Source organism: Periophthalmus magnuspinnatus, chromosome 16, assembly GCF_009829125.3.
Source record: "Periophthalmus magnuspinnatus isolate fPerMag1 chromosome 16, fPerMag1.2.pri, whole genome shotgun sequence".
Taxonomy (NCBI): Eukaryota; Metazoa; Chordata; class Actinopteri; order Gobiiformes; family Gobiidae; genus Periophthalmus; species Periophthalmus magnuspinnatus.
The window spans coordinates 30,481,187-30,506,008 of NC_047141.1; the positions used below are offsets into that span (position 1 = coordinate 30,481,187).

Below are 24,822 nucleotides of genomic sequence, written 5' to 3' on the forward strand. Positions count from 1 at the left end.
TGCTTCTAATACTGCACCAATCAACTGCTAAACGTGATTAACTGATTAACTAACACAAACTGTCCAGTGGAAAACGTAACTACAAGTATGGCATTAATGTCATTTTGAGGCTAAAATATGAGCGTAACAGACCTGTATTTGCTCTCGGATCCTCTCTCGGAGCTATAATGAGAAACGTTTAGCTGTAGTTTAGTGGTGTATGTTGTGGTGGAGTAATTGGAATCTTATGACCAAGAAAAGGCCAAAGAAGAAAATTGAAAGGTGAAGAAAAAAAAAGAAAAAAAAAGTGAAATTTGAAACCAAAAAATAACATTGAATATTATCTGAAACTATAATCTCACAATCAGACCGTGCCGAGTTAGTTTGATAAATAGTATTACAGATTTTGGCTTGATTTCTGAGGTAATCGAGTTAGGGTAGCCCTCGTCTCTTAGTGAACAAAAGAAGTGCTTGTTATGGCTCCAGCGAGTTTTAAAACCGCATTTAAAGGTCTAAGATTACACAAAATGGACTCTCGTGAGCTCTAAGCCATGTTATGTTACCTGGAGTTGTGTTTTGTTTCACTCACACATGTTTGAGTAATCTTTTATTATTAGTCTGTCCATCTCCAAAGCTCAAAACGCTCTGTTCAACCTTGTGATGTCATGAAGTGGTAGTTTTAAGTTAACATCTTCCTTTTACCTTTAGTTCCTGGAAGACCCCAGCTTCTAAAATTGACACACACACACACAATGGGTAAGAGAGAGGTGAGGGGTGGACACATCTACACACATCTACACACACACGCATAGACAACACACGCATACACACACATATGTACACATCTACATACAGACGCGTACAGAACACACGCGCGCACACACCCCCACACACACACCCACACACACCCCCCACACACACCCACACACACACTCACACACATATACACATCTACACACACAGACGCGGCGTACAGACTCCCTACTCCCCACGGACCAGAGTCATCCAACAATCGGGGCCTCCGGAGCTTCGGTCAAACTGTATATAGGGCTGCTACATGACGAATGCGCAGTGTAGGTGGACAATGTGAGTCATCAGAGTCGTAATTGTCGAATTGTAAAATATAGAAAAAATATATCATTTATTATTATTATTTTTTAGCCAAATTCGTATAAAAATCCATCTCGAAGGAATAAATCTAACGCACACAAGCACGCACACAAACAAAAAACAAAACAAAATTAAAGCCGCAAGCGGCATCGAACGGCCCTCGCGGGCCGTGCTTCGCACTCGGCCGACCCGGCACTCCCTGTGGGTGGCGCTAAAGTTAGGCCCAAAAGTTTTACAACTGATTCGAATTTGAGCCAAATCAGACTTTGCATGCGCAAACGGGAGCAAATTTTGACTTTTGAAAATTGCAAAAATTCTGATGGAATTTTGCGGCTTCGCCGCACGGAAACCGTAATAGGGATCATCATAAATTGGATAACTTTTGATGCCCCACTTGTCTAGATGATGTACAGTGAATTTCAGCCCTGCAGGTGAAGCGCCTTCAGAGGAGTTGACGAAAATGCGACGTCAGCGAAAACGCTGACTCGGCATTTTGTAATTTTCAATCCAAGATGGCCGACTTCCGGTGCGTCCGAGGGCGTGGCTATAATAATCTTTTTTTTTTTGGCATCACTTGAAGAATGCGTGTACCGAATTTCGTGGCTCTACGCCAAAGTTGACGTCGGGACGTCTCCCATTGACGCAATGTATTTTGACTTTTGCAGGGGGCGCTGTCGCGCCATTTTTTTATGCCCAATGATGCACCACATAAAAAAATGCACACCCCCACCCCCAAACAAACACACACACAGGGGGGACTATGGAAACTATGGAATTACTATTAACTAGTCACCTGGCAAATCCACACTAAATACCTTTGTATTTTTAAACAGGATATCGATCTCTACCTGGCACCACTCCCTTGTTATGTCTCGAGCCAAACAGTAGGCTACTGTGCAATCAGATTTGTTTATTTTAGTGATGCTTGAAACAAAGTTGCTCATTGGTCACCTATCAATTTGAACACAAGGAAAATTCTCTCACCTCAAAGTTTAGTGTGTTGCTCATTGAAACCCACCAAGACACAGGCAGAAACATGCAAATCCACACATAAAAGCTCTATGTGCAGTGTACACAAATGCTACAATAGTCACCTCTTAATCATGAAAACCAGGTACTAGAAGTTAATGTATTATGAGTTTGTAACTGTTCTATATATTTCACAAGAACTATTCCACTCAACAAAGTGCATTGAACACAAAGGACAAAAACACTCAATTGGCATTTGACAAGAATCACAAAAACAACATGTATGCTTTAAGAATATTATATTATTTGAAAGATTTGAAAGGGGGAAGGGGGGGGGGGGGGGGGGGGGGGCTCATGTTTTAGTTGATGGGGGAAACCGGAGGACCCGGAGGAAACCCATCCAGACACGGGGAGAAACATGAAAACTCCACACAGGCCTTGCTGTGAGGCATGAGAGTTGCCACCGTGCTGCCCAAACACAAAAACACAAAAACAGAGAAGAGGGGTTGGTCTGGTCTGCTCCAGGAGGAGCCCTCGTCACCACCCGCTCTGTGGGAACAAACACAAGACACAAGAAGAGGGGGAGCAGAAAACAAAACATCTGATTCCTAATATTTTATTTATATGTTTTTTTTGTTTGATTGCTTCACACTAAAACACAGGAACTAAACACACACTATTTACATGCTATTTACAACATAAATCACAGAATGATCACTAATACACACAACACTATACTTAATTTAACATCGGGCATATTTTTGCAGATTTCTTTTTTTTTTTTCTTTTTTTTTTTCACACGAAACACAAGAATCACACTATTTACAACAAAACACCTATGTATATTATGATACAGTCATAGTTAGTCAGTCATATGTCATAGTTAGTTGGCATCTGTGGAGTGCCAGGTCAGAAATGATAGAATACGGGACATGAATGATCTGAGGGTCCCTGCAATAGCAGCCGAAAGCGTAGCAAAGGGAGCAAGGAGAGCCTTAGCACGAGGAGCAGAGAGGGCCTTGGTAGGAGGAGCAGAGAGGGCCTTGGTAGGAGGAGCAGAGAGGGCTTTAGCACGAGGAGCAGAGAGGGCTTTAGCAGGAGGAGCAGAGAGGGCTTTAGCAGGAGGAGCAGAGAGGGCTTTAGCAGGAGGCGCAGAGAGGGCCTTAGCACGAGGAGCAAAGAGGGCCTTAGCATGAGGAGCAACGCGGGGCTTAGCAAAAAGAACATGGCGGGTGTCAACAAGGCGAATAGGGAAGGGCTTAGCGGGGGGAGCGGTGTGGGGGTTGGCGGAGGGAGCAGGGAGGGCCTTACCAGGGGGAGCAGGGCGGAGCTTGGCAGGAGGAGCAGAGCAGGGCTTGGCGGGAGGAGCAGGGGGGGGCTTTGGACGAGGGGTGAGAGAGGCAAGGAGTCTCATAGGAAGACAATCCAGGAGAGGCTTAGGGGGAGGAGGCTGGAGCTTAGCTGGAGAGGCCGGTGGGAGCCTGAGCCCCCAACGAGGAGCATGGGGCATGGCGGGAGTGGCAAGGAGGGGCATAGCAGGAGGAGCAACAAAATGCTTGACAAAGGGAACAGGCCGGGCCTTAGCAAGACGAATAGGGAGGAGCTTAGCAAGAGGAGCCGTGCGGGGCTGAGCAATGGGAGCGGAGGGGGGGGGGGCAGGGGCAGCAGCGACGGGCATGGTGGGGGCAGCGGGGAGGGTTGTGGCAGGGGCAGCGGGGAGGGGGATGGCAGGGGCAGCAGCATTTGGCATGGAAGGGGAGGTAGGTAAGGAAATAGCGGGAGTGGTGGTGAGGGGCATGGTGAGAGGAGCAGGGAAGGGTATGGGGGGAGCAGCGGAGGTGGGCATGGCGGGAAGGGGCAAGGCGGGTGTGGTGGGGAGGGGCATGGCACGGGCAGCAGGGAGGGGCATAGCCAGAGAGACGGGGAGTAGCATGGCCGGGCCGGCGGAAGTGGGCATAGTGGGGGACGCGGGGAGGGGCATGGCGGGAGCAGCGGAGGTGGGCATGGCGGGAGCAGCGGAGGTGGGCATGGTGGGAGTGGCGGGGAGGGGCACGGTGGGGGTAGGCATGGCGGGGGTAGCAGGGTAGGGCATAGCACGAGGAGCAGAGAGGACCTTAGCAGGAGGAGCAATGCGGGCCTTACCAAGACGAATACGGAGCAGCTTAGCAAGACCAGCAGGGAGGGGGACAGCAGAAGCAGCAGAGGTGGGCATAGTAGTAGCAGGACTGTGGATCTTAGAATGTGGAGCAACGCGGGCCTCAGCAAGACGCATACGGCGCAGCTTAGCAAGAGTAGGGAGGTGCATAGCATGAGCAGCACGGAGGGGCATAGTGGGAGTGGCGGGAAGGGGCATAGCAAGAGCTGCAGGGTTGGGCATAGAGGGAGCGGAGGGGGTGGGCATGGCGGGGGTGGCGGGGGCAGTGGGGGTGGGCATGGCGGGAGCGGAGGGGGTGGGCACAGCAGGGGTTGTGGGGAGGGGCATAGCCTGAATGGTGGGGAGGGGCATGGTGGGAGCAGAAGGGGTGGGCAAGGCGGTGGTGGCGGGGAGGGGCATAGCATGACTAGCGGGGAGGGGCATGGCACGAGCACCAGGAAGGGACATAGCGGGAGGTGCAGGGAGTATTTTAGCAGGAGGAGCAACACGGGGTTTAACATAAGGAACAGGGCGGGCCTTAGCAAGACGAATACGGAGGGGCTTAGCGGGAGGAGCAGGGAGGGGCATGGCGGGGAGGGGCATGGTGGGAGCAGCGGGGAGGGGCATGGCGGTAGCAGTAGGGAGGGTTATGGTGGCGGTGGCAGGGAGGGTCATGGCAGGGGCAGCAGGGAAGGGCATAGCTGGAACGGTGGCGAGGGGCATGTCAGAGGCAGCGGGGAGGGGCATAGCCGGAGCGGAGGGGGTAGGCATGGTGGGGAGGGGCATGGCGGGAGCAGAGGGGGTGGGCACGGCAGGGATTGTGGGGAGGGGCATGGCAGGGACAGGCCTGGCAGGGGCAGCGGGGAAGGGCATAGCTGGAACGGTGGCGGAGGGCGTGTCAGAGGCAGCGGGGAGGGGCATAGCCGGAGCGGCCGGGAGGGGCACGGCAGGGGTGGGCATGGTGGGGAGGGGCATGGCGGGGGCAGCTGGGGTGGGCATGGCGGGAGCGGAGGGGACGGGCATGGCGGGAGCAGAGGAGAGGGGCATGGCGGGAGCAGCGGGGGTGGGCATGGTGAGAGCAGCGGGGGTGGGCATGGCGGAAGCAGTGGAGGCGGGCCTGGTGGGGGTAGCGGAGGTGGGCATGGCGGGAGTGGCGGGGAGGGGCACGGCAGGGAGGGGCATAGCAGGACTAACAGGGAAGACCTCAGGAGGGGGAGCAACACGGGGCTTAGCAACATGAATACGGATCACCTGACCAACACGAGCAGGGAGGGGCGTATCAGGAGCAGCAGGGAGGGGCATAGCACATTGAGCAGCGAGGACCATATCATGATGAGCAGAGAGGACCTTAGCACAATGAGCAGAGAAGACCTTAGCACGATGAGCAGGGAGGACCTTAGCAGGAGGAGCAATGGGGGCCTTAGCAAGACGATTACGGACCAGCTTAGCAAGATGACCAGGGAGGGGCATTGCAGGAGCAGCAGGTAGGGGGATAGCAGAAGCAGCAGAGGTGGGCATAGCAGGAGTAGCAGGGAGAGGCATAGCAGGAGTAGCACTGTGGATCTTAGCATGTGGAGAAACGCGGGCTTCAGCAAGATGCATACGGCGCAGCTTAGCAAGAGTAGGGAGGCGCATGGCACGAGCAGCACGGAGGGGCATAGCCGGAGTGGCGGGAAGAGGCATGGCGAAGGCAGCAGGGGTGGGCATGGTGGGAGCGGATGGGGTGGGCATGGTGGGGGTGGTGGGGAGGGGCATGGCGGGGGCAGTGGAGGTGGGCATGGTGGGAGCAGTGGAGGTGGGCATGGCGGGGGTAGCGGGGAGGTGCATAGCGGGGGTAGCGGGTAGGGGCATAGCGGGTAGGGGCATAGCAGGGAGGGGCATGGCGGGGGCGGCCGGGGTAGGCAAGGCGGAGGTGGTGGGGAGGGGCACGGCAGGGGTTGTGGGGAGGGGCATGGCAGGGACGGGCCTGGAAGGGGCAGCGGGGAAGGGCATAGCCGGAACGGTGGGGAGGGGCGTGTCAGAGGAAGTGGGGAGGGGCATAGCCAGAGCGGCCGGGAGGGGCATGGTGGGCAGGGGCATGGCGGGAGCAGCCGGGACGGGCATGGTGGGAGCAGCGGAGAGGGGCATAGCGGGAGCAGCGGGGGTGGGCATGGCGGGAGCAGTGGAGGCGGGCATGGTGGGGGTAGCGGAGGTGGGCATGGCGGGTGTGGCGGGGAGGGGCATGGCAGGGGCGGCAGGGAGGGGCACAGCAGGGGTTGTGGGGAGGGAAATGGTGGGAGCAGCCGGGAAGGGCATGGCAGGGGCAGCGGGGAGGGGCATGGCAGGGGGATCAGGGAGGGGCATAGCAGGGACAGTGGGGAGGGGCATGGTAGGGGTAGCGGGGAGGGGCATAGCAGGGACAGTGGGGAGGGGCATGGCAGGAGGAGTGGGGAGGACCTTAGCAGGAGGAGCAACGCGGCGTTTTGCATAAGGAACAGGGTGGGCCTTAGCAAGACGAACACGGAGGGGCTTAACAGGAGGAGCAGGAAGGGACATAGCAGGCATGGCAGGGGGAGAAGGGAGGGGCACAGCAGGGGTAGCAGGGAGAGGCACGGCAGGGGTAGCAGGGAGAGGCACGGCGGGGGTAGCGGGGAGGGGCATGGCAGGGGTAGCAGGGATGGGCATGGCAGGGGGATCAGGGAGGGGCATAGCAGGGACAGTGGGGAGGGGCATGGCAGGGGTAGCGGGGAGGGGCATGGCAGGGGTAATGGGGAGGGGCATGGTGGGGGTAGCGGGGAGGGGCATAGCAGGGGCGAGGGTGGTGGGGAGGGAAATGGCAGGAGCAGCACGGAGGGGTGTAGCAGGAGGAGCAATGCAGGGTTTTGCATCAGGAACAGGGCGGGCCTTAGCAAGACAATTACGGATGAGGTTAGCAAGAGGAGCAGGGAGGGAAATAGAGGGAGCGGCATCGAGGGGCATGGCAGAGGTAGTGGGAACGGGTATGGCGGGGGTAGCGGGGAGGGCCATGGCGGGGGCAGAGGTGAGGGGCACGGCAGGGGCAGAGGGGATGGGCACGGCAGGGGCAGAGGGGATGGGCACAGTGAGGGTATTGGGGAGGGGCATAGCGGGAGCAGCAGGGAGGGCCACAGCGGGGGCAGAGGGGAGGGGTACGGCCGGGGCAGAGGTGAGGGACACGGCGGGGGTAGTGGGGAGGGGCACGGCGGGGGTAGCGGGGATGGGCACAGCGAGGGTAACGATTAGGGGCACCGCGGGGGTAGCAGGGAGGGGCACAGCGGGGGTGGTAGGGAGGGGCATAGCAGGAGGAGTGGGGAGGACCTTAGCAGGAGGAGCAACACGGCGTTTTGCATAAGGAACAAGGGGGGCCTTAACAATACGAACAGGGAGCAGCTCAGCAAGGGAGGCAGAGAGGTGCATAAGGGGATGGGCACGGCGGGAGTAGTGGGGAGGGGCACCTGCAGGAGGTCTGGATGCGTGCAGGAGGTCTGGACGCCTGCAGGAGGTCTGAGCATCAGTAGCAGGAAGGGGCATAGCAGAAGCAGCAGAGGTGGGCATAGGAGGAGTAGCAGGGGGGGGCATAGAAAGAGTAGCAGGGAGGGGCATAGCCGGAGAAGCAGGGAGGGGCATAGCAGGAGTAGCAGGGAGGGGCTTAGCAGGAGTAGCAGGGAGGGCAGGAGCAGCAGTTAGGGACATAGCAGGAGCAGCGGAGGTGGGCATAGGGAGGGTAGTGGGGAGGGGCATAGCAGGAGGATGAATTCGGGGCCGCTTAGCAGGAGGAGGGAGGATGGGCATCACAGGAGCAGCAAGGAGAGGGATACCAGGAGCAGCAGGGAGGAGCATAGTAGAAGAAGGCAGGGGCATAGTAGGAGCAGTGAGAGAAGGAAGGAGTGTGTGTGTTTTCATGAGTGCGTGATTGTGTGAGTATGTGTGTGTTTGAGTAAATGTGTATGTCTGTGTGCACAAGAGTGTGTGAGGATGTGTGTGTGTTTGTGTGTTTGAGTAAATGTGTATGTCTTTGTGCGCAAGAGTGTGAGGACTTAGCTTCTGATGTGACGAAGTGTGCAGGAGGTCTGGACGCCTGCAGGAGGTCTGGACACGTGCAGGAGGTCTGGACGCGTGCAGAAGGTCTGGGCGCGTGCAGGAGGACTGGACGTGTGCAGGAGGTCCGGGCGCGTGCAGAAAGACCGGACGCGCGCAGGAGGTCTGGACGCCTGAAGGAGGTCTGGACGCCTGAAGGAGGTCTGGACGCCTGCAGGAGGTCTGGACGCGTGCAGGAGGACTGGGCGCGTGCAGGAGGACCGGACGCGTGCAGGAGGACCGGACGCGTGCAGGAGGACCGGACGCGTGCAGGAGGTCTGGACGCCTTCAGGAGGTCTGGACGCCTGAAGGAGGTCTGGACGCCTGCAGGAGGTCTGGACGCCTGCAGGAGGTCTGGACGCGTGCAGGAGGTCTGGACACGTGCAGGAGGTCTGGGCGCCTGCAGAAGGTCTAAATGTGTATGTCTGTGTGCGCAAGAGTGTGTGAGTATGTGTGTGTGTTTGTGTGTTTGAGTAAATGTGTATGTCTTTGTGCGCAAGAGTGTGTGAGGACTTAGATTCTTATGTGAGGACGTGTGCAGGAGGTCTGGACGCCTGCAGGAGGTCTGGACGTCTGCAGGAGGTCTGGATGCCTGCAGGGGGTCTAAATGTGTATGTCTGTGTGCGCAAGAGTGTGTGAGTATGTGTGTGTGTTTGTGTGTTTGAGTAAATGTGTATGTCTTTGTGCGCAAGAGTGTGTGAGGACTTAGATTCTGATGTGAGGACGTGTGCAGGAGGTCTGGACGCGTGCAGGGGGTCTAAATGTGTATGTCTGTGTGCGCAAGAGTGTGTGAGTATATGTGAGTGTTTGTGTGTTTGAGTAAATGTGTATGTCTGTGTGCGCAAGAGTGTGTGAGTATGTGTGTGTGTTTGTGTGTTTGAGTAAACGTGTATGTCTTTGTGCGCAAGAGTGTGTGAGGACTTAGATTCTGATGTGAGGACGTGTGCAGGAGGTCTGGACACCTGCAGGGGGTCTAAATGTGTATGTCTTTGTGCGCAAGAGTGTGTGAGGACTTAGATTCTGATGTGAGGACGTGTGCAGGGGGTCTGGGCGTGTGCAGGGGGTCTAAATGTGTATGTCTATGTGCGCAAGAGTGTGTGAGTATGTGTGTGTGTGTGTTTGAGTAAATGTGTATGTCTTTGTGCGCAAGAGTGTGTGAGGACTTAGATTCTGATGTGAGGACGTGTGCAGGAGGTCTGGACGCGTGCAGGGGGTCTAAATGTGTATGTCTGTGTGCGCAAGAGTGTGTGAGTATATGTGAGTGTCTGTTTGAGTAAATGTGTATGTCTTTGTGCGCAAGAGTGTGTGAGGACTTAGATTCTGATGTGAGGACGTGTGCAGGAGATCTGGACGCGTGCAGGGGGTCTAAATGTGTATGTCTGTGTGCGCAAGAGTGTGTGAGTATATGTGAGTGTCTGTTTGAGTAAATGTGTCTGTCTGTGTGCGCAAGAGTGTGTGGGTATGTGTGTTTGAGTAAATGTGTATGTCTTTGTGCACAAGAGTGTGTGAGGACTTAGATTCTGATGTGAGGACGCGTGCAGGAGGTCTGGACGCGTGCAGGGGGTCTGGACGCGTGCAGGGGGTCTGGACGCCTGCAGGGGGTCTGGACGCCTGCAGGAGGTCTGGACGCGTGCAGGAGGTCGGGACGCCTGCAGGAGGTCTGGACGCCTGCAGGAGGTCTGGACGCCTGCAGGAGGTCTGGACGCCTGCAGGAGGTCTGGACGTCCGGAGCACAGCTGGGCTGTGTCTCACACAGATCTGTGGAGAGAAACATTTGTGTCAGACACTGACAAGCCTCACATAAAGGAACACAGCAAACCCAAGAAAAGGGGCTTAAATGACAAAACTGTAGAGACCAAAACGCTTCTCACGTTTGTTTCTAAAATTTCAGTTTATGCCAAAAGCTGAACACACATGGCAAAACAACAATTGTTGAGCTCTTTGCACACATGTTATATTAGAAGGTACTGTTTAGTTTTGTATTTAATAACCCCAAATGCATGTGAATGTTTTGAAATAATACATTGGCAGTTGGCCTTACCCAGTTTTTTGGCCTCTCGATGTCTAACATGTCTGCAGTACTAGATCAACAGTATTTTGATTGATTTATCCAACTCTTATGTATTACCCTGAACTAATATAGTGAATTTGTCATGTTTTTAGGTCAGCTATATTTGCATTGAAGACATGTTACAGTGCTTTTATAAAGAGGTACCCAGTTAGTGAGTACATCTCTATTTCAACATACACATTCATCTGACGCACTGTGTGGACCTCTAAAGTGTCCTGTACAACACAGGGCCGTAATTAGTGTGGCACGCCCTGTGGCACATGTGCGCGCTGTCTCTGTCCCCCTGTCAGAGCAACGCGGACTGTGCACTGGTGAGTTGTGCTCCACTGTCTCCCTAAAAGTTGAGCTAGCATTTTAACATTTTTTTCATAGTTTTATCATTGTTCTGTTATATAAAGTTTGACATTGTAAAGTTAATAATTTTTTGGTTTATAAAAAACGTTTTTTGTGTTAATACTGTATCTTATTTGTGTTGTAGGGAGACCGAGTGTTCGTTTTGTCACTCATTTGTGCCTCTGCTGTTGTTTTTAAAGGTTTGAATGTTTTGTTGTCCATTTTATATTTTGCATATTGTACATTGTAATGGTCAGAGCAACGCGGACTGTGCACTGGGAGACCGAGTGTTTGTTTTGTCGCTCATTTGTGCCTCTGCTGTTGTTTTTAAAGGGAGACACATTAAACTTCATTGAAAAGAACCCTGCCTCTTGTGACCATTTTACACCTGCTATATTAGCATCTTTTTTTTATTTTATTTTTTTTATCAGGACTAATAGTACCATAGAGTGAGTGGATCAGAGGATTAGTGCTGTGACTCATGGGTCACGGTCCTTTCCCAAAGTGAGCCACGTGCGTTCATCCGCTGAGAGCTAACAGTATATGTAGCCATGGTAACAGTATATGTATAGAAGCCACTGTGCTGTGCATTACAGCTGCTGCACTGAGAATGCATTAGCCCAAAAATGAATTCAACTTATTTTACATTAAAACTAAATTACTCAAGCTGTTGTAAAAATGCATAATTAAATAAATAATTACTCAAGTAAATACAGTATTATGATCTTCTGTATTTGAATACTGAGCACTACCAGCCTCTGTGGCCTGTACACACAGTCTAATCATATTCATTTTGTATGAAAAGGAAATCAAACGCACAACGCTTTGTTGAAATGGCATTTTGATATATTGGTTGTATTCTGTGTAATACCCCATAAGGCTGTAAGGCTTCAAATGTATTGATTTTGATAAAGATTTGTGCTGAATTTTGTTCCATAGAAACGACTGAATCTAGTTGTTTTAATTTGTATATTTTTGTTTGCTCAAATTATGAACATGTTAAAAATAAACCCTCAGCCTTTTCAGCAGGGCTCAAACAATAGTAACAATACTTTTACTTTTCAGCCCAGTTCAAAAATGTAGTGGAGCAGAAAGTACAGATACTGCTCTCAAATAAAGTGAAGTAAAAGTAAAAATGATCTACTTTAAACTTGACTTACTTTCCACCAGTGCATATAACCCACAGCCTGTTAAATATGATCTATAGCTCCTATTACATGGCATCATAGGAAGGTTGTCCAGGCTTGTTATATAAGTTTATTTTTTAAAACAATTCTCTTGAACCATGGTTGGTTTATTTATTATTACTTTTGTCAGATTCAAGTTATTTTTGTGGCGATTATGAGTTTTTCTTTCATTAACCGAAGGGACCAACAGTTTTGTCCATGTGTGTCCCAAAATGGAATAAATATGATCAGGATGCAGAAGGTTTGTGTGCAGCCATTCTGGGGTAGGTTATATTTGCTAAACTGAAGAGAATGAATTAGTCCAACAAATGAATTCAGCTTATGAGTAGACCAAGTACTTTTACATTAAAACTAAATTACTCTAGTAGTTGTAGAAAGAAAGAGTAAAAAGTAATTGGCAGAAATACTAGGCTACTAAATGAACTGTGTGGAGGCAACATCTGATTTAAAGTTATGCAAGAGACAAAACAAATCATTTTCAAGCTAAGAGCAAGAAACCTTTACAGAATGTGGTGCTCCAACAGTGGTGCTAGTTCATATGGGTGTAGTTAGTTCATATGGGTGTAGTTAGTTCATATGGGTGTAGTTAGTTCATATGGGTGTAGTTAGTTCATATGGGTGTAGTTAGTTCATATGGGTGTAGTTAGTTCATATGGGTGTAGTTAGTTCATATGGGTGTAGTTAGTTCATATGGGTGTAGTTAGTTCATATGGGTGTAGGCCTAGGACAGGGGTGCTCAGACTTTTTCAGTATGTGAGCTACTTTTAAAATGATCGTGTCTGAAAGATCTACCACCTAATACAAAAATGTTAAACATATATTTATTTGTAAATGTTTTATGAATTCTTACATGTACAGTGCATTTTGATGTACCTGCACAACGTCATGAGATAATACTGCACAACACAATTGAACTTCTTACATGTTCATAATTACTGCTCTGACTTGCATTGAATGGGATCAGTGAGGGATGCAGAGTTCGGGCAGAAGCTTCTGACAGCCAGGAGAAAGACTGCATTTTTCGTTTGAAAGCGATAGCAGAGCTAATCATGTTGATTACGGTTTTGTCTTTTTTTATAGCCATAAAAATCATGTTAAACGAAGTATCAGAATTTACTGCTTTTTTCCCACGCAACTACTTCTATTTTACACATCCATCCGTATTTTTTTCTTGTACGCATTGAATAAATGACCCTGCAGCCCCCGCGCTCTCATTCGTCACCTTGAAGGGACAACAGAGGCAGATTACAGTAATGACGGTAAAATATTTAGATAGCCCCGTGTCTCCGCTTTGAGACGCCGTTTGAATTTACATGAGAGCTCGACTGGGCGGAGTTACGCTGCTGGAAAGTCCGCAACCCGCTCTATCTGCGACGATAGGATCCGACGCTATAGCACAAATATTCAAATAGTGTAGTACTGTCGACAAACGCTTGTAATCTTACTCACAGTGAGAAGAGAAATGAGACAAAACTTTAACTCAAGAGTACGTACGTACATACATACATACATACATACATACGTACGTACATACATACATACATACATACATACATACATACATACATACATACATACATACATACATACATACATACATACATACATACTTAAGTGAATACAGTATGCATTTTGTATGAAAAGGAAATCATAAACGCACAAGGACGCACATTTCTTTGTATAAACTCACTGTAAACATGATCTGTTGTATTCTGTGTAATACCCCATAAGGACTAACGTGAACCTGTAAAGTCACAAACCTCACGTGTTTTTCTCCCAGAAGTCTCTTAGTCGGAGTCAGGAGGCGGTCCGTAGAAGTCTGGGTGAAGTCTGGGTCCCAAAGTTATGTCTTGTCTGAAGAAATCGTCGAATAAAGTTCTCAAATGCAGATTTTTGGCGCAGCCGAGGTTTGCAAAGTTTGCATAGATACGAGAATGTTTGAACCACGTGCTTGGCAACAACAACAGCGCACGTACGCGCTGACGTCAGTACGCGCGCATCTTTGCGTCTTCTATACCAGCCTGTAAAATATGATCTATAGCGATTTAGCATCCTTTTTTTTATTTTTAATTTTTATTTTTTTTTATTAAACTAAGATTACCTTTAAATATAGTAGGATTACTGTCGCTGCTAATTGCTGCTAGCCTGTCTGACCACTTTCATCCACACCACTGCTCTTTAGGCCTGGGTGACAGTGGCGCAGATACATGCCCCAGAATGGAATAAATATGATCAGGATAATAAATAAACATAAATCAGGACTAATAGTACCATAGAGTGAGTGGATCAGAGGATTAGTGCTGTGACTCATGGGTCACGGTCCTTTCCCAAAGTGAGCCACGTGCGTTCATCCGCTGAGAGCTAACAGTATATGTAGCCATGGTAACAGTATATGTATAGAAGCCACTGTGCTGTGCATTACAGCTGCTGCACTGAGAATGCATTAGCCCAAAAATGAATTCAACTTATTTTACATTAAAACTAAATTACTCAAGCTGTTGTAAAAATGCATAATTAAATAAATAATTACTCAAGTAAATACAGTATTATGATCTTCTGTATTTGAATACTGAGCACTACCAGCCTCTGTGGCCTGTACACACAGTCTACACGCTAAAGGTAGTTAGCTGATAGCATCGTGTTGTTGTTGTGATTGCTAAAGTGTATATTTATTTCAAACCTCATGTTGTGAAATAAATACACTTTCATTTATTTTGCGATGTTGCCAGTCTTGTAATTTACTTGCATTTTAAAACATGTATTGAGGATCGTTTTAATGCCACTACTTACATATGTACCAAAAATATTCATATTATGATGAATTGAAACCAAAAAGTTAAACAAATATAGCCATATACTGCAAAAATTATTTGTTCTGATCGTTAGTGGTGTGTTATGATAAAAATAAAAACATATGTTCAAATGGGCTGTTATTAAATCGAAATTTCAATCTACATGCTATTAGTTTGGTATTATAAACCTGAATAAAACCGTCTCTATGGGGTCTTATTCTATGTAAAAGTAGCTAACCCTGTAGTCCAGACCTCTACAAACATGTTCTGAAATGTTCCTGTGTTTCAGATGCCCTCCCTGTGTCTCTACTGGGTCTTATTCATGTCCATGTTTGTTTTATAGAAAGTGGCTCCAGACGGTCAGCCAACCAGTTCGGTGCATCCAGCTAGATTTTCTCCAGATGAAAAGTTTTCCAGACACAGGGTCACGCTAAAGAAAAGATTTGGACTTCTCCTTACTCAGCAACCCAAACCTGTTCTGTGAGGAAAAGTAGAGGAAGAATGGAAGTGAGATGGAGAAGATATGGAGATGGGAGAAAAAAGACTGGAACATCAATTTACTGTGACTCTTGAAAATGACCATATCAGGAGTTGGCAAGGAGCTGTCAAAATGAAATGAGGATTTATTTCGTTTTAAAGAGGGAGTATTATGCAAATTATTTTTATTGCTGCCATGTTATATGTTTTCTCATTAAAATCATGTGGTTAATTGTAAGATTCTGGTTTAACCAGATTCTCTCCAATGCTCAGCCCATAAGCCTACGTCATCCATGCTCCCACGACAATTCTCCATAAATATACAGAAGCATGATACAATACACTACGCGACAAACCCGTCATGATGTGCAGTAGTTGCATTAGCGGGATGCACGCTGATTGTGTTGTGATAGCGTTCTGAATGGGGAGTGGCAAAGGGAGAGGAGACTCAGCCTCAAAAAATGAAAGTGAAACTTAGTAAACATGTTAATACATTGTTTTCCGGGAATACAGCATTTTCAAAACAATAAAATGTAACACAGTGATCTAAATGTTATGTTTTAGCAGTTAATACCTCATAGAAGTGTAATACTCACTCTTAAAACCCTTTTAGTCATTTGTCCATGTTTTACTTCAGTTTTTCTAATAAATCTGAGTTTGCTGAAATACCATCTGTTTGTTGTGCATTTGAACAGTGACCGATTTTGGTCTTTCTTATATGAGCTGACGTCACTGTAAACGTCATTACAACAAAGCGCCGCATGCTGCTGGCGCCCCCTATGGACAGCGGCACATCACTGGAGCAGCATATATATATATATATATATATATATATATATATATATATATATATATATATATATATATATATATATATATATGGGTAGAAGGTCACCCCCTGTATTGCTTTGCCTGTGTTACATTTTTTCAGAACATTTATAAACAATTGAAATCCGTTTTGTCTGTTAAACATCTTATAAACATCTTATTATGAACTTTCAACCCGGACTCCGTTTGTGAACTCTTCTTTTAAAGGTCTCAAAGAACTTTGATTAAAAACAAAAATCTGGCCATCAAATGTTTAAAAAAACATATAACTTATCAATAAATGTGCCTTTACAGTTTTGAGGTCACATAAAAAAAAACAAAAAAACAATTCAAACCCTATCAAATAGGTGTTCTTTAGGTACCAGTGGTCGCCCCTATAGGCCTGTTCAGTTACTTCACTGTCCTGCATTCCTGTATAGGCTCGTAAGGGCAACCACTGGTACCTAAAGAAGAGCTTATTCTGCATTAGACCGACTGTACAGGCCACAGAACCTTATAGATTCTCTCTATTTTTTAAGAATTAATACATTCTACTGTTTAGGTTTAAAAGGAATTAGCTTCCCTGAATCTTTCAGAGTTTTGACCTTTTGCTCTACCTCAGCATCTTCAGAAAGAGCCAGTGAACACTGGGCTGTGAACACTGACAGCTTCACAGCTCTACTGTAAGTCTGCATCATTTGTTTGTACTTTTCTGGAGCGCCTATGTACAGTTTGGCAATTGGAGCAGTGATGACAACTGTACTACAGTCCACCCCATATTTTTTGAAGGCCCGAGCCGTGGTGCCACCTCGCTTGAATATCTTCAAAATCTTCTGGTATCTGGCCACCACTTCTCTTGGACTTTGAAGTGTAAATAAGAAAATGGAAAGAATAAAAGATAAAATATTTAAAATAGCAGTGTTCTACACTCAAATCTCCTTTACCCACATTCTAACACCCTAATTATTCACTGGATGAGTTCAAAAAAATGTTTCACAATTTTCAGGGCAAAAATAGCGGGGAACCACGTTTATACACTTGTGAAGATGAAGACATCGCATAGCTGTTATTAGAATAATGTGTAATGAGGCCAAATAGATTTTATAGGGTTCAGCAGGTCTATGTTATGGATAGATCATTTAGAGTTCAGTATGTTGGTATGCACAGGGAAAAGAGTCAATACAATTTGCATTTAACCTCAATTTAAAACCATCATGGTCATGTGGATTTGGTTGTTTGGAAGATTGCACAGTGGAGAAATGCCACAAATGCCCAATGTCCAACCCTGCCTTGGCTCAGAAGTGACATGGTTAAATAAAGTAAGTATAAAGTAAAACCTTACCTCTCTGACAATACAATTTCAGTGACAGTGACTCTTCTCTTCTTCATTCTTCTTTTCTTCTTTTGTTCATCAGCTGATGAATTCTCAGTATCATTTTCTGATGATATTGCATTGACACTTTCTGCTTCTGTGTCAGAAGTGTCATTTGCTTCATCAGAAACCTGACTGCAGCCAGTGGAGCTGAAACCTGGGTCAGTTTTCCTGAGAGCTGTAATGTAAACAAATACAAATGAATATTTACCACCATTTTCAGATGACTCTCAGATTGTCAAACCAATTTTAATATTTCACAAGACAACACAAGTGAATATTCTGGAATGATTATGAACATTTTTAAAAATGAAAGGACCTGTTGCCAGTTGTTCTTTTAAGAAGTCATTGTTTCTCATTTTGAAGATCTACTTTCATTTCCAACATTTTCAATTCTTTCAATTGTCTTTGGTTTGTTAATGATGCTGTTGGGGCTGACAAACCAAAAACACATAAATAAATTAGTAAAAAGCTAAATTACTCTACATTCAAACACTTACACAATTTATTTCCAATTCCTGAGTAAATATTGTTTAACCCATATGAACTAGTAAGTTTTTTTAAGACCAAAAATCTATTAGATTTCTTGGTAAGATATAGATGTAAACCGAGTAAGTTACATCTATATCTTGTCAGAAATTTTATATATTATATATATATGTGTTTTATGTTCTAATAACATGATTCAGTTTGAAATCTTCCGTAGAGTTGGAAGATAGATTCTGATCTATGATGGTCAAAAACCCACCTCTGTTTAGTTATGGCGGCGTATCAGGAAGTCACATCCATTGAAGTACCGTCCCACTAAACGTAGAGACAATTAGAACAAAATAATAAGATCAAATGTTTTGTGTTTCAGACTCCTGTGAGTTCTCTCTGGACCTAAACACAGCTCACAGACTTCTCCTTCTGTCTGAGGACGATCGGACTGTGACACGTGTGGAGGAGGAGCAGGAGTATCCAGATCATGATGACAGGTTCACATACGACCACCCCCATGTCCTGAGCTGCACTGGCCTGAGGGGGCGCTGTTACTGGGAGGTGGACCTCTGTTTCATTTTTCGGACACACATTCCCCTCTCTCCTCTGTAACAAACCTGGGGTCAAATTTGACCCCCACCTCTCCTTTGACAATCATGTCACCTCCATCTGCTAAACTGCCTTCTTTCACTTCCGTAATATCTCCAAACTTCGCTCTTCTCTCTCCCTCCCTGCTGCAGAGAAGTTCGTCCATGCCTCTGTCTCTTCCAGGCTTGACTACTGTAACGCTCTCCTCATCGGGATCTCTGGCAGGAGCATTCAAAAGCTCCAGTATGTCCAAAACAGCGCCGCCAGGGTCCTGATGAGGGTGCGTAAACACGAGCACATCACCCCCATTCTTCACTCTCTGCACTGGCTCCCCATTCACTTCCGCATTCAATACAAAGTCCTCTTGCACACCCATCACTGTCTCCACGGTGCGGCCCCCACCTCACTGAACTGCTCACACCACACACCTCCACTAAGACTCGGTCAGGCCAACAGCACCGTCTGGTCATGCCCAGGACACGGCTCAAGACCATGGGCGACAGAGCCTTCTCAGTGGCTGCTCCCCGTCTGTGGAACGCCCTCCCAGACCATCTCAGGGCTCCACAGATGGTGGATGCTTTTAAAAGAGGACTAAAAACTTACCTTTTTACCTTGGCCTACAGATAAACACCGGCTATTGTTTTATTGCTTTGATTTTAACTGACACACTGATTTTAATTGTCTTCTGTCTTTAATGTCTTTTTTGCACATGTAGATTTGTTGTTCAAATGTAAAGTGCGTTATAAATTGTATTATTATTATTATTATTATTAGCGGGGAGGTCTCTATAGCAGTGAGTTACAGAGGGATCAGACGGAGTGGACGGGAGAGTGTGTTTGGAAACAATGATCAGTCCTGGAGTCTGTGTATCGGTGCTGATGGAGGGTATTGGGTCTATCACAACAGAATAGGAACACGACTCCCCCTCTCCCATTGTTTAGAGAGAGGGGGCGTGTCCTCTGGTACAGGGGACGTGTCCTCTGATGAAGGAGCCAGAGTGGGCAGAGTGGGCATTTTCCTGGACTCTGAGGCTGGAGCTCTGTCCTTCTATGTGGTCTCCTCTAATGGAGAACTGTTCCACCTCTGGACCTTCTCCTCGTCCTTCTCTGAGCCTCTGTTCTCTGGGTTTATACTGTGGGGAGAAGGTTCCTCTGTGACTCTGGTGAAAGAGACGAGACGGTATGGGTATTAAAGAGGGGGGTATTTGACTTCTATGGGTATTAAAGAGGGGGGTATTTGACTTCTATGGGTATTAAAGAGGGAGTATTTTACTTCTGTCTATCAGAGGTCAGATGGGTTCAGGGGTCAGTAGGGTTCAGTCACATGGGGTCTGAGTTTCAGTCATGTTCTACTGGAATCATTATCTTCTTCCTCAGTAACTGTCGTAACGGTGGGTGTAGCGGACCAAAGAGTGCAGACTCGGGGCAGATCTACAGGGTTTATTTACAGTTTGTGACACAAAATACAGAACTGAGGGTTGATCTGGTGGTGAGCAGGAAGCCAGGTGTGGGCCAGGATCCAGGAGCGGAGCATAGAGTGCAGCGGAGACAACGATGCGGGCAGCACCAGGGCAGGGAGCAGAGTGCAAACCAGGGTCCAGTAACGTGGAGTGCAGAGATAAGCCAAGACAGTACCAGGGGCTGGGAAGCAGGGTCGGAGCAGGGTCGGAGCATGGTCAGAGCAGGGTCGGAGCAGGGTCAGAGCAGGGTCGGCGCAGGGTCGGCGCAGGGTCGGAGCAGGGACAGTCCAGCAAGCAGGGTGAAGACACGCGTAGGACCCGGCACCGAAACAGGATGTAGAAACTCAGGAACGACAACGATCTCACGCCGAGTGTCTAGTCCTGGCTCCACTTATACTCCGCAGCAGGTGGGAGTAATTGCGCTGATGCGCTCCAGGTGCGCACGGGAGGAGCCAGGAACTCCGCCCAGCTCCAGGCTCAAACAGGTGAGGGAGGGGAAAGCACACAGGGAGACAGATAATGCAGGATCATGACAGTAACACACAGGGAGTTGTTTAAGTTGGTCTTTTTTTACTCTTGCATGTTTGAGAAATGCTAAAACTGCTTTTGACATTTGCATTTAAAGAAAACTTAGATGGACCAAGGATTGTTTGAGTAAAAAAAATCATTTGTTTGTATCAAATATTTCCATTTGGTTCTAAATGTGTCATATTTGCTTTTTCTGCATAAAAAGAACTCAACATTAAGGAAAAGTGTTTGTTCCACTTCAAAATAGAGAGTAAAGCTCTGAAAGCTGGAGGCTGGTGTTACTGTTCTGAAGTGTTCCTCATTTTCATCAATATCTTGTGTTTTTATAAATTTAAACTTTTTTAAATGATTATTTTCTGTGTAAACGTGTCACTTTTAAAATGTTCAGATCTGGTTTAAAACTCCTGCTTTACACAAACTGAATCTTGTGAACTGTAAGTCATGTTATAATGCTGTTCCTTTCTCAAAACCATCCCTGGTGTTGTGTTTTGTTTCATTCACATATGTTTCTGAAGAGTTCTTCTGAAGTGTGCAGACGCAGATCTTGCTTGCGCCTGCTGCTTCCTTCTTTACTTTGCTTTTTAATCATTTTAATTTTTCCAGTGCTGGAAAATGTGTTTAGTTATGATTTTCATTTAAGTAAACCAAGACTTTTACACCATTTTTGCATTTTTTAAATAAAAATTCTGATGAGCCAGCAACATGTCCAGGAGAAGAAACAAAAGGATTTTTTTCTGTGAACACTGTCAGAACTATCAACAAATTAATGAGCCACAAGCAGAGGTATTTGTTTTAGAATCTGAAAGAGGACTTCACCGGACGCTCCCTGTGACCTCCAGTGGTAAGAAGCCCACAGTTACTTTCAGAGAAGAGGCTGAAAAAACGGCTACTTTCTTCTTAAACCTGAGTGATACAGTGTCTTTTCCAAAACTTTGTAAAGACAAGAATGCCAAACCAACGCAACAAGTGACAAGAGACAAAGCTAATATAGTTACATCACCCAAAATACAACTTACAGATTTTTACCACTGTCACAGACTGATGTTAAAATAAAAACAGAAAATGGATTTTTGTCACAAACCAAGAACAATGAAGTTGACAAAAGATCACAGGCAGACAGGAGATCTGTGCCAAACGTCAGGGTCAGAGACACGCTGCTGTTAGGAGACGGTTCTGTCAGAGATGTGCAACACACCGTTTCTGAGATTACAAAACTCCTGCCAAAAGTTTTGTCAACACACCGAAGAGTTAAGGTAAGGCAAGTTTATTTGTATAGCACAATTTGTACACAAAGTAATTCAAAGTGCTTTACAGAATAAGAGAGACATTAAAATCAGACAAATAAAAACATAAATAATCACAAATAATCATAAAATTAACATTAAAAGAGAAGAGTGCAGAATAAAAACCTTTCAGTCATATGCACAGATAAACAGAACAGTTTTGAGCCTGGATTTAAACATTGTCAAAGTAGAGGCCTGTCTCACATCTTCAGGAAGAATGTTCAAGGGTTTAGCTGCATGTTTAGTCATGTTAAACAGCTGATTGTGCACGTGGGTGCAGTTGACACCAGAATGGAACAGACTGAAATCTTGAAAAGGGATTTCATTAAATTATTTGAGGAGCTTGATAAAGTGGAGGTTAAGACTTTCATCAGTGGACGTCTTCCTAACATAGACAGAAGGAAGATGAACAAATTTACCCGGCTGCTTCAGCTGAACACATGGCTGTTCAACACATGTGCACTCAGAGGACAGCACTTAGCACTACTTTGAGAACTTTGATCTATTCTGGAAACGAGACGACCTGTTCAACGGAAATGGGCCCCACCTGAGCAGAGGTGGAGTAAGAGTGCTGACGGATATCCTCCTCCACGCTCTGAGGCACCGGCCAGAACATGGTCCTGGGCCAGTGAGAGAAAAGAGGAATGAGAGAAGAATTCCTTCTGCGCCAACCAGAGACTGAGCCAATGTGTCAGCACCACCAGCAGCACCACAACTACAACCACCATCTACTCCAGCGAAGGAGTCACCACCAGCAGCACAACCATCTCCCCCAGCGAAGGATTCAGCAGCACCACCACCTCCCCAAGAGAACAAATCAGCATCACCACCACCTTCCCCAGTGAAGGATTCATCTCCAGTGTCACTTCCCCCAGGGCCCTCGTCACAGGCCTTGAACCTGTCTGTGACAGCCCCACATCACCTCCCCTGCCCACAGACCAGCCCTGGGTCCCCTTTGCTACATCTACTCCCTCTAGGGCAACAGTCAGTCGATTCCCGGCCAATGCAGCGCAAGTCTTGGTAGTGAATCCATTCTTTGTTGACTTATGTAGAATGTAAATAATTCTGTCAAAAGGTCGATGTCAGAAGTGGGATTTGAACCCACGCCTCCAGGGGAGACTGCAACCTGAACGCAGCGCCTTAGACCGCTCGGCCATCCTGACACGGTCCACAGTGACACTTTGTTGTTCCACGGGACAGTGACACAGAAAAACAACATGAATTCATTCAGGATTTGCCAGAAAATGAGGAACGCTTCACGAGTTTGAGTGTCATCCTTGCGCAGGGGCCATGCTAATCTTCTCTGTATCGTTCCAATTTTAGTATATGTGTTTTTCCAACTGCCTCCCATGTGACTGTGGTCTTGTGCCTTGGCTGCGCAGTATACAAAGTTCTCTTTAAAGTTTAACACAGCACTTTCTCTATCTTTCCTTTTGCTCATATAATGGACAAGTTGCCTGAACAGGGACTTGAACCCTGGACCCTCAGATTAAAAGTCTGATGCTCTACCGACTGAGCTACCCAGGCCCTTAACATGAGAGAATTTAATGAAGAATGGATCAAAAAATACAAGGGACAAAAGGGATTTGCATTCCATGGGATGGAATGCAAAAGCCTTCACCTGCACAACTGATTTGGCAATGTCCTAAGCAATTTAGAAACACTGCACTTCCCTGACCGGGAATCGAACCCGGGCCGCGGCAGTGAGAGCGCCGAATCCTAGCCACTAGACCATCAGGGAGACACTGCTCAGCTGCATTTATTAGACAGTACTATTGATTCATCGGTGTGGTGTTTGGAAAAATTTAGAAGATAAAAGTGTGCATTCTGTAAAGACATAGGCCGTGTCCCAATTCGCCAAATGCACCCTTTGAAGGGTCCCTTCGAAGTACTCTTCAAAGTGTAGTTTGAAGGTTCCGGTCGAGAATCTGCCCTCCTCAGTGTAGCCGCCGTCTCGCTGAAGTGGGACAGGCCTACACCACGGACCGCACTTCCACCGCTGTCTTTGAGCGTACGATACGCACATTACGTACGTTATTTTTAATGATTTATTATTGAGAGTGCATTGGTGGTATAGTGGTGAGCATCGCTGCTTCCCAAGCAGTGGATACGGGTTCGATTCCCGGCCAATGAATTCTTCTCCCCACAATGGTAATTGTAGTGTACTGTACATGTAGTAAAAAAAATGCATATATACTTCAATCCAAGTGGCTGATTTCTTAAAACAGATCTATGATTAGACATTTTAAGGCTAATTTTGTCTGCTATGTGTACGAATGCCCAGAAACTGAATGCACAAGGCTCCTAATTTTATGTTAACAGGTTTGAGTCCCTGTTTCAGAATCAGAATCAGAATCACTTTTATTGATCCCCGAAGGGAAATTCTCTTAGTTAACAGATGCCACAACCACAGGATAGAATTAAGAATAAAAATAAAAAGTCATTTAAATAAGAATAAACTCAACTCAACCAATCAGCAGAGTGTTGCAGTGGAAGCATGCTGGACCCTTAAACCAGAGGGTGATGAATTGAAACCTTCCCCTGCTAATCCTGGCTCTTCAGATGTTGCACAGGAGGTAATTATTATAGAAAGGAGTCTCATCTGGAGTGTCTTTCAGCAGACTTGCAAAGTGTAAAGCGTGTGCTTACCTGGTAGGCGCTCCTTTCCTCGTTGTTCCCCCTTTTGCCCACACATATTTAATGCAGAAGACGCTGACCTCCTAATTCTATGTTAGTAGATTTTTACTCCCACACAAACACACAAGCTAAGAAGAGCAGAGTGGCGCAGAGGAAGCGTGCTGGGCCCATAACCCAGAGGTCGATGGATCGAAACCATCCTCTGCTAAAGTTGTCTCCTCTGATATGGGACACCAGGCTTTCATCATAGAAATGAGAACTATTTTGAAAGATAAAATTATATTCCAAATCTAAATTCACTGTGGACCTTGACCATTTAACATTCCCTTTATTTTATGAGACCTTTGTGTAAAGGTGTGAAAGACCTCTCCCCCATCTATAACTCCATCCTCAGACCCAGAACAATGAGAACAATAGCAGGCTTGCTAAGAGCTGGCTAGGGTAGTTTCAGCTGAAACTGGAGACAATAGATGTTTACAGTTTCAGTGTAGTTAGCCCCTCCCTTCAGATAGATATAAGGCATTGGCCATCGGCAATCTGAC

The 24,822-nt window shown here is 46.9% G+C and overlaps 4 non-coding genes across 4 annotated transcripts; all 4 read right to left on the reverse strand.

Moving 5' to 3' along the window:
• Positions 1 to 22,723: 22,723 nt before the first annotated feature.
• Positions 22,724 to 22,806, reverse strand: trnal-cag (transfer RNA leucine (anticodon CAG)). Its single transcript has one exon. It is a non-coding gene; the product is annotated as a tRNA-Leu (tRNA).
• Positions 22,807 to 22,883: 77 nt separating this feature from the next.
• LOC117384519 (U6 spliceosomal RNA) lies at positions 22,884 to 22,984 on the reverse strand. The gene has a single exon (XR_004542506.1). It is a non-coding gene; the product is annotated as a U6 spliceosomal RNA (small nuclear RNA).
• Positions 22,985 to 23,097: 113 nt separating this feature from the next.
• trnak-uuu (transfer RNA lysine (anticodon UUU)) lies at positions 23,098 to 23,170 on the reverse strand. The gene has a single exon. It is a non-coding gene; the product is annotated as a tRNA-Lys (tRNA).
• Positions 23,171 to 23,312: 142 nt separating this feature from the next.
• On the reverse strand, positions 23,313 to 23,384 carry trnae-cuc (transfer RNA glutamic acid (anticodon CUC)). The gene has a single exon. It is a non-coding gene; the product is annotated as a tRNA-Glu (tRNA).
• Between the last annotated feature and the right edge of the window lie 1,438 nt (positions 23,385 to 24,822).